The following is a 9,475-nucleotide window of genomic DNA, read 5'->3' as shown; positions in this document are numbered from 1 at the left end:
CCAGGTATTTTATAGTCTTTGGAGCGATTGTAAACAGGATTGTCTTTTTAATTTCTCCTTCTGATGTTTTATTATTGGTATATACAAATGCAACTGATTTCTGAATATTAATTTTGTATCCTGCTACTTTACTAAATTCATCTATCAGCTCTAATAGCTTCTTGGTGGAGTCTTTAGGGTTCTCTATATACAGTATCATATCATCTGCATACAATGATAACTTTACTTCCTCCTTACCAATCTGGATGCCTTTTATTTCTTTTTCCTGTCTGATTGCTGTGGCTAGAACTTCCAGCACTATGTTGAATAGAAGCAGAGATAGTGGGCAACCTTGCCTTGTTCCTGATCTTAGGGGGAATGGTTTTAGCTTTTCCCCATTGAGTATGATGTTAGCTGTGGGTTTGTCATATATGGCCTTTATTATGTTGAGATATGATCCCTCTATTCCCACTTTCTTAAGGGTTTTTATCATAAATGGCTGTTGGATTTTATCAAATGCTTTTTCTGCATCTATTGATATGATCATGTGATTTTTATTTTTCATTTTGTTAATGTGGTGTATCACATTAATTGATTTGCGGATGTTGAACCACCCTTGCATACTAGGGATGAATCCCACTTGATCATGGTGAATTATCTTTTTAATGTATTGCTGAATTCTGTTCGCTAATATTTTGTTGAGGATTTTTGCATCTATGTTCATTAGAGATATCGGCCTGTAGTTTTGTCTTTGTCTCATTTTGGGATTAGGGTGATAGTGGCTTCGTAAAAAGTGTTTGGGAGTCTTCCTTCCTTCTGGATTTTTTGGAAGAGCTTGAGGAGAATAGGTGATAATTCTTTTTTGAACGTTTTGTAAAATTCAGCTGTAAAGCCATCTGGTCCAGGGCTTTTGTTTGTTGGGAGACTGTTGATTACTGATTCAATTTCCGTGGTGGTAATCAGTCTATTCAGGTTTTCTGTTTCTTCTTGAGTTAGCCTTGGAAGGTTGTACGCCTCTAGAAAATTGTCCATTTCTTCCAGATTGTCAAATTTGTTGGCAAATAGTTGCTCATAGTAACTTCTTAAAACTTTTTGTATTTCTGCAGTGTCCGTTGTCACTTCTCCTCTTTCATTTCTGATTTTATTAATTTGGGTCCTCTCTCTCTTTTTTTAATGAGTCTGGCTAAAGGTTTGTCCATTTTGTTTATCTTCTCTAAGAACCAACTCTTGGATTCATTGATCTTTTCTAATGTTTTTCTGGTTTCTATTTCATTTATTTCTGCTCTGATCTTTATTATCTCCTTCCTTGTGCTCCCTTTGGGCTTATTTTGCTGTTCTTTTTCCAAATCCCTTAAATGTGAAGATAAACTGTTGATTTGTGATGTTTCTTGTTTCTTTAGGTAGGCCTGCCAAGCTATGAATTTCCCTCTTAGGACTGCTTTCGCGGCATCCCATAGATTTTGGGTCGTCGTGTTTTCATTTTCGTTTGTCTCGAGATATCTTTTGATTTCTTCCTTGATCTCCTGCTTGACCCATTCATTATTTAGTAATAAGTTATTCAGCCTCCATGAATTGGTGTGTCTTCCAGTTTTTTTCCTGTAGTTCATTTCTAATTTCATAGCATTGTGATCAGAGAAGACAATTGGTATGATTTCAATTTTCTTAAATTTATCAAGACTTGTTTTGTGGGCTAACATATGGTCTATCTTGGAAAATGTTCCATGTGCGCCTGAGAAAAACATGTATTTTGCAGCATTGGGGTGAAATGTTCTGAAAATATCGATTAAATCCAAGTGGTCCAATGTATCATTTAAGGCTGTTGTTTCCATATTGATTTTCTGTCTGGAAGACCTATCCCTTGTTGTCAGAGGTGTGTTGAAGTCCCCTACTATGGTAGTGTTACTGTTGATCTCTGTCTTTATGTCAGTCAGTACCTGTTTTATATATTTAGGTGCTCCTATGTTGGGTGCATAGATGTTTACTAGGGTTATGTCCTCTTGTCGGATCGATCCCTTTATTATTATATAGTGCCCATCTTTATCTTTTAATATATTCTTCATTTTAAAGTCTATTTTGTCAGATATAAGCATTGCAACTCTAGCTTTTTTCTCGTTTCCATTTGCATGAAATATCTTACTCCAACCCTTCACTTTCAGCCTGTGTGTGTCTTTTGTTCTGAGGTGAGTCTCTTGTATACAGCATATACAAGGGTCTTGCTTTCTTATCCAGTCAGCCACCCTATGTCTCTTGACTGGAGCATTTAATCCATTTACATTTAAAGTGATTATTGATAGGTCCATAGTTATTGCCATTTTTAAATTTGTAGTTAGGTTGTTTTAATCTTCTATTTACAGAAGTCCTTTTAGTATTTCTTGCAATGCTGGCTTGGTGGTAATAAATTCCTTTAGCTTATATTTTTCTGGAAAGCTCTTTATCTCTCCATCAACTTTAAATGATAGCCTTGCTGGATAAAGCAATCTAGGTTGTAGGCCTTTGTTTTCCATCACTTTGAGTATCTCCTGCCACTCCCTCCTGGCCTTCAATGTTTCTGTAGAAAAATCATTTGATAGTCTTACGGGAGTTCCCTTGTATGTAACCTGCTGTCTTTCTCTTGCTGCTTTTAGGATTCTCTCTTTGTCTTTAAGCTTTGCCATTTTAACTATAATGTGTCTTGGTGTGGACCTGTTTGGGTTTATCCTGTTTGGAACTCTCTGCACTTCCTGGGCTTGTATGTCGGTTTCCTTTATCAGGTTGGGGAAGTTTTCAGACATTATTACTTCAAATATGTTCTCGATCCCTTGCTTCCTCTCTTCACCTTCTGGTATTCCTATGATGCGCATGTTGTTGCACTTGATGTTATCCCAGAGGTCTCTTAAGCCATCCTCATTGTTTCTTATTCTGTTTTCTTTCTGTTGTTCCGTTTGGGTGATCTCTGCTACCTTGTCTTCTAAGTCACTGATTCGATCCTCTGCTTCATCTAACCTGCTGGTAATTCCTTCAAGTGAGTTCTTAATTTCGGTAATTGTGTTCTTTAGTTCTAACTGGTTGTTCGTTATGATTTCTACATCCTTCTTTATGTCTTCTCTAAGCTCCTTAAACATTCTTATCACCAGTGTTCTGAACTCTGTCTCTGAAAGGTTGGTTACGTCTGCTTCATTTGGTTCCAGTTGTGAAGGCTTCTTCTGTTCTTTTATTTGGGACGTGTATCTTTGTTTCCCCATTCTGGCTGACTGTGTTTATTTTGATATATTAGGTAGATCCCCTAGAGTTCTTAGTTCTTGCTAGGTTATCTTATGTAGTATGTGTCCTTTATATTTGACTCGCACCACGTCGTCCTCCTCTGCGTGTGCTCCAAAGGTGACTCTTGTGTTGTGTACACTGTCCCGTTCAAGAAGATTTTTAATTGCTTTTTGCTTGTGAGTAGGTGGGGTTAACTCCTGGGCTGACCCGTTGTGAGACTTGGCTCTGCCCCCTGCAGGGCGCTCTGCTGCGTGAGGGTTGACCACTCAAATGTGGTTTGGCCTCTATGGGCTCCAGTGCCTGCAGAGAACCCCCTCTGGGTGTGTGACCTGCAGGTCAAACCCGGCAGCACTCCGGTTTGGTCTGGAGTTGGCCCCTGGATATGCTGAATCCCGTGCCTCTCAAGTTCCTGGTCTCTGTGCTCTCCGTTCCGCCCTGGGATCCCCTGATCTGCATTCTTAAAGAGTGAGCCTATACTTTTAAAGGAGGTTCATCCCCCATAATGTTTTTAAAAAGTTAACACAGTTGTTTTCTATATCATCTCATCATATGGCTTTTTTTTTTACCTTCTGCACTGTTGTATTATGCATTTTTCTTTCATATTTTTCAGTGTTTTAGAACCCACATACATCTTATGTCTCATTTTAATGCTTTTTAATGATTGTGTTAGTGCTTTCTAGACATGCTCTTATCCTTAGAGTTCTCTGTTTGTTTCATTCACAAGTGAAAAATCTATCTTTTCTGGCTCATTTATTGAGAGAAAAATGTTGTGCTTTTTTTTAAGTATAGTTGGTATATAATCATATATTGGTTATATTAGATTCAGGTGTACAATATAGTATTCAACATTTTTATACCTTCCAATGTGACCACCCCACTAATTCTAATAACCATCTGTCACTGTGCAAACTTACCACAATATTATTGATTATATTCCCCTCCACCTTTTGACCCATCCCTTACCCCCTTTCTTCTGGTAACCATCCCTTTGGTCTCTGTTTCAATGAGTCTGGTTTTGTTTTGTTTTGTTTTGTTTTGTTTGTTGTGTTCTTTGGATTCCACATATAAGTGAGATCATATCGTATTGTTTTGCTCAGTCTGACTTATTTCACTTAGCATAATGTTCTCTAGGTCCATTCATATAGTTGCAAATGGTAAAATTTCATTCTTTTTTATGGCAGATTAATATTCCATTATCTATATCTATATAATAGATATAGATATATGTATATCTATATAGATAGATATATATAGATATATATCTATATATCTATATAGATAGATATATATCTTCTTTTTTATGCAATTGTATATTGATGGGCACTGAGTTTGCTTTCATTTCTTGGCTGTTTCAAATAATGCTGCAGTGAAGGTAGGGGTACATATAACTTCAAATTACTATTTTCATTTTCTTTGGAGAAATACCCAGAAGTGGAATTGCTTGGTTGTATGGTGTATCCATTTTTAGTTTTTGAGGATTTCCATACTGTGTTCCCTAGGCTCCACCAGCCTGAAGACTTCTTTTTTTAGTTTATTGGGGTGACGATGGTTGGTAAAATTAAATAGATTTCAAGTGAACATTTTTATAATACATCATCTGTATATCACATTGTGTGCTCACCACCCAGAGTCAGTTCTCCTTCCATCACCATATATTTGATCCCCTTTACCCTCATCTACCACCCCTCTCCCCTTACCCTCTGGTAACCACTAAACTATTGTCTGTGTCTGTGAGTTTTTGCTTCAATGTTTGTTTTTCTTGTTCCTTTATTGCTTTCAGTTTCAGACCCCACATATGAGTGAAGTCAGACTTTTTCTGTCTAACTTATTTCGCTTAGCATAATAATCTCAAGATCCATCTATGTTGTTGCAAACGGAAGTATTTCATCTTTTCGTATGACATAGTATTCCATTGTGTATATATACCACATTTTTATTATCCAATCATCTATCAAAGGACACTTTGGTTGTTTCCATGTCTTGGCCACTGTAAATAATGCTGCAATGAACATCAGCGTACATATATCTTTACAGATAAATGTTTTCAAATTTCTTGGATAAATACCCAGGAGAGGGACTGCTGGGTAATATGGTAATTTTTTCTCAGTTTTTTGAGGAACCTCCATACTGTTTTCCATAGCAGCTGTTCCAATTTACATCCCTACCAACAGTGTATGAGGGTTCCTTTTTCTTCACACCCTTTCCAACATTTCTTATTATTTGTCTTGTTGATTATAAATATTCTAACAGGTGTGAGGTGATATCTTGTTGTAGCTTTGGATTTGCATTACCCTAATAGCTAGTGAAGTTGAGCATTTTTTTCATATAACTGTTGCCATTTGTAAATTTTGTTGGGAGAAGTGTCAGGTCCTCTGCCCATTTTTTAAATTGGATTGTTTGTTTTTCTGTTGTTGAGTTGTGTGAGTTCTTTCTATATTTTGGATATTAGCCCCCTATCAGAGGCGTTGTTTGCTAATATCTTCTTCCATTCGGTTGGTTGCCTCTTTGTTTGTTGATTGTTTCCTTTGCTGTGAAGAAGCTTTTTAGTTCGATATACTACCATTCATTTATTTTAGCTTTATTTCTCTTGCCTTGAAGATCAAATTCATAAAATTCTCTTTGAACCCAAGGTCCATGCATTTAGTACTTATGCTTTCTTCTATGCAGTTCATTGTTTCAGGTTTTATGTTTAGGTCTTTGATCATTTTGAGTTAATTTTGGTACATGGTGACAGGTAGTGGTCTAGTTTCATTCTTTTGCACATGGCTCTCCAGTTTACCCAGCACCACTTACTAGACAGAGTTTCATTTCTCCATTATATGTTTTTGGCTCCTGTGTTGAAAATTATCTGCCCAAATATACGTGGGTTTATTTCTGTGTTTTCAATTCTATTCCATTGGTCTATGTGTCTGTTTTTCTGCCAATACCATGCAGTTTAGATTATTGTTGCCCTGTAGTACAAGCTGAAGTCAGGGAGTGTGATACCTCCAGCATTGTTCTTTTTTCTTAGGATTGCTTTGGCTATTCGGGGTCTTTTGTGGTTCCATACAATTCTGATAGCTTTTTGTTCTATTTCTTTAAAAAATGCCATCAGGATTTTGATGGAGACTGCATTAAATCTGTATATTGCTTTGGGTCATATGGCCATTTTAACTATGTTGATTCTTCCAATTCATGAACACGGAATATCTTTCCAATTCTTTGTGTCTTCTTCAGTTTCTTTTAATAATGTCTTACAGTTTTTAGTGTATAGGTCCTTCAAATCCTTTGTTAACTTTATTGTTAGGAATTTTATTCTTTTTGTTGCAATTTCAAAGGAATTTTTCTTTCCATTTCTTTTTCTGAAATTTCATTGTCATTATATAGGAATGCAATGGATTTTTGTACATTGATTTTGTAGCCAGCAACTTTACTGTATTCGTTTATTGTTTCTAATAGTTTTTTTGGTGGAGTCTTTATGGTTTTCTATATAAAGAAACATGTCATCTACAAAAAGTGACAAGTTAACTTCTTCATTCCCAATTTGGATGCTTTTTATTTCTTTCTCTTGCCTGATTACTCTGGCTAGGACTTCCAATACTATGTTGAAAAGCAGAGGTGATAGGGAAAACACTGTCTTTTTCCCTAACATAGAGCAAACGGCTTCAAATTTTCACTGTTAATTATGATATCAGCTGAGGGTTTCTCATATATGGCATTTATTATGCTAAGTTATTTTCCTTCTATACCCATTTTATTAAGCGTTGTAAACACAAATGGATGTTGTATCTTGTCAAATGCTTTTTCTGCATCAATTGATATAATCATATGATTTTTGTCCTTTATTTTGTTTATGTGATGTATCACATTGATCAATTTGCATATGTTGAACCATCCTTGTGCCCCTGGGATGAACTTGGCTGTGAACTTGGCCCCTTGTGCCCACTTGGCTGTGATGTGTAATCTTTTAATACATTGTTGTATTGATTTGCTAGAATTTTGTTTGTGATTTCTGCATCTGTATTCGTCAGAGATACTGGTCTGTAGTTTTCTTTTTTTGTGTTTTTTGTGCCAGGTTTTGGAATCAGGGTAAGGTTGTCCTCATAAAATGAGTTAGGAAGAACTGCCTCTTCTTCAATTTTTTGGAAGAGTTTGAGAAGGACAGGTATTAGGTCCTCTTCAAATGTTTGGTAGAATTCACTAATGAAGCCATTTGGTCCTGGACTTTTGTATTTGGGAAGGTTTTAGATGACTGATTCAATTTCCTTACTGTTGACCTGTCTATTTTGATTTTTCAGTTCTTCGTGATTCGATCTAGGAGGGTTATATGTTTCTAAGAACTTGTCCATTTCTTTTAGGCTATTGAATTTGTGAGGATATAGTCCTTCATAATATTCTTATATGACCCTTTGTATTTCTGTGGTGTCTGTAGTAACTTCTCTTTCATTTCTGATTTTGTTTATTTGTGTCTTTTCTCTCTTACCTTAATGAGTCTAGCCAAAGATTTGTTAATTTTATTAATCTTTTCAAAGAACTAGATCTTTGTTGCATTAATTTTTTCTATTTTTTTTTATTCTTTATTTCATTTAATTCTGCTCTAATTCTTTTATTATTTTTCTTCCTTCTGCAGATTTTGGGTTTCATTTTTTTCTTCATTTTCTAGTTCTTTAAGATGTAATGTTTGGTTGTTTATTTGAGATTTTTCTTATTTCTTGAGATAGGCCTGTAATGATACAAATTTCCCTCTATTTGCCACTTTCGCTGCATCCCAATAATTTTGATAGGATGTATTTTCATTCTCATTTTGTCGATATATTTTTTTATCTCTCCTTTTATTTCTTCTTTGACCTAGTCGTTCTTTAATAGTATGTTGTTTAATCTCTACATATTTGTGGTTTCTCCTGCTTTTGCCATTGATTTCCAATTTCAAAGTCTTGTGATCAGAGACTATGCTTGGTATAGTTTCAATCTTTTTAAATTTACTGAGGCTAGTTTTATGTCCCAATATACAATCCATCCTTGAGAATGTCCCATGTACAATATAAAAGAATGTATAGTCTGATGTTCTAGAATGAAGTGCTTTATACATGTCAGTTATGTCCATTTGGTCTAATGTATCATTTAAGGGTAGTATTTCCTTATTTATTTTCTGTTTGGATGATCTATCCATAGCTGTCAAGGGCGTATCTAAGTCCCCTACTTTAATTGTGTTTTGGTCCATTTTCCCCTTTATTTCTGTTAGTAGTTGCTTTGTGTATATTGGGGGCATAAATATTGATGACTGTTATGTCTTCTTGTTGTCCCCTTTATCCTTATGAAATACCCATCTTTGTCTCTTGTTACCTTTTTTATCCTGAAGTCTGTTTCATCTGATATACATAAGTATTACTACACCTGTTTTTCTCTGAATACCATTTACTTGCAGTTTCATTTTCCAACCTTTAATTTTGAATCTATATTTGTCCTTGTAGCTGAAATGTGTCTCTTGGAGACAGCATATTGTTGGGTTTAGTTTTTTGATCCAACCTGCCAATCTGTGCTTTTTTATTGGTGAGTTCAGTCCACTTACACTTAGGGTGATTATTGATATGTGAGGATTTCCTATAGCAACTCTGTCTTTTGTTTTCTGGTAGCTCAGTGTCTCCGTTATTTCTTTGCCTTTTGGTTCCTGTCTATTATTTTAGTGTGATGATATTCTATGACCCTTCCCTCTGTTTCTTCTCTTTTTATATTATATGTCTCATTTCTGGATTTGTGTGTGTGTCACATAAACGTTAAGTTTATGTATAAAAAAGTTTCATGTATATACAGTAGTCATTTTTCTTCAGCATGCATCTTATCTCCATTCCCCTTTGCAGATTCAGACCTTTACTCTCTCCCCTTTTATGTTTTTCTTGTCACAAGTTTATGCTGTGAGTTGATTTCTAAGTTGCAGTTGCAAGTTGACTTTTTCTTCTCTTTTTCCTGTTTTTTTTAATGTTTCTATCTTCTTTACCCTTTATGTTATGTTTAAATGTATAGTGTAGGGGTTAAATGTTATGTTTAAATGTATAGTGTAGGGGTTGCCACTTCCTGCTTCTTTGTCTCTGTTAATAATCTTTCTCATGGTTTTGTATTCTTTTGATTTTTTTGTTTAAGTCAAATAACCTCTTTCATTATTTCCTGTAATGCCGGAGATGTGTTGGAAAATTCTCTCAGCTTCTGTATATCTGGAATTGTCATTATTTTTCCTTTATGTCTAAAGGATAACTTTCCTGGATATATTATTCTTGTCTGA

This window comes from Rhinolophus ferrumequinum, chromosome 24 (genome assembly GCF_004115265.2).
Source record: "Rhinolophus ferrumequinum isolate MPI-CBG mRhiFer1 chromosome 24, mRhiFer1_v1.p, whole genome shotgun sequence".
NCBI lineage: Eukaryota > Metazoa > Chordata > Mammalia > Chiroptera > Rhinolophidae > Rhinolophus > Rhinolophus ferrumequinum.
The sequence above is the reverse complement of the archived record's forward strand: the minus strand, read 5'-3'. Positions refer to the sequence as shown.